Here is a 293-nt window from a genome sequence, read left to right as displayed (position 1 = left end):
TCCCGGGCCCGGCCCGCCGCCTGCGCCTGCTCCGCACGGGCCCCGCACCCCGGCACACGCGTTCCGCTGCCTCGGTGCACTCACCTCAGTCGTCCGTCCGTGCTACCGCACCCTCACTTTAGTTCCGGCCATTAATCGGTCCCCCCACCCCCTCAGCATCATGCAGCAGGGCCCGGCCCGGCCGTGGGGTTCCCCGGTGCCCCCGCACGGAGCTCGGGTGGGCTCCGCGGGGCGGGCAGCGGGACCGCGGCTCTGCCCGGAGCTGACCCCGAGATCGCCCCGCACCCTGTGCC

This window comes from Pezoporus wallicus, unplaced genomic scaffold (assembly GCF_028554395.1).
Source record: "Pezoporus wallicus isolate ANWC-B61680 ecotype Strahan unplaced genomic scaffold, APGP_CSIRO_Pwel_v1 contig_3710, whole genome shotgun sequence".
Lineage (NCBI taxonomy): Eukaryota > Metazoa > Chordata > Aves > Psittaciformes > Psittacidae > Pezoporus > Pezoporus wallicus.
Note: the sequence above shows the minus strand (reverse complement) of the source record.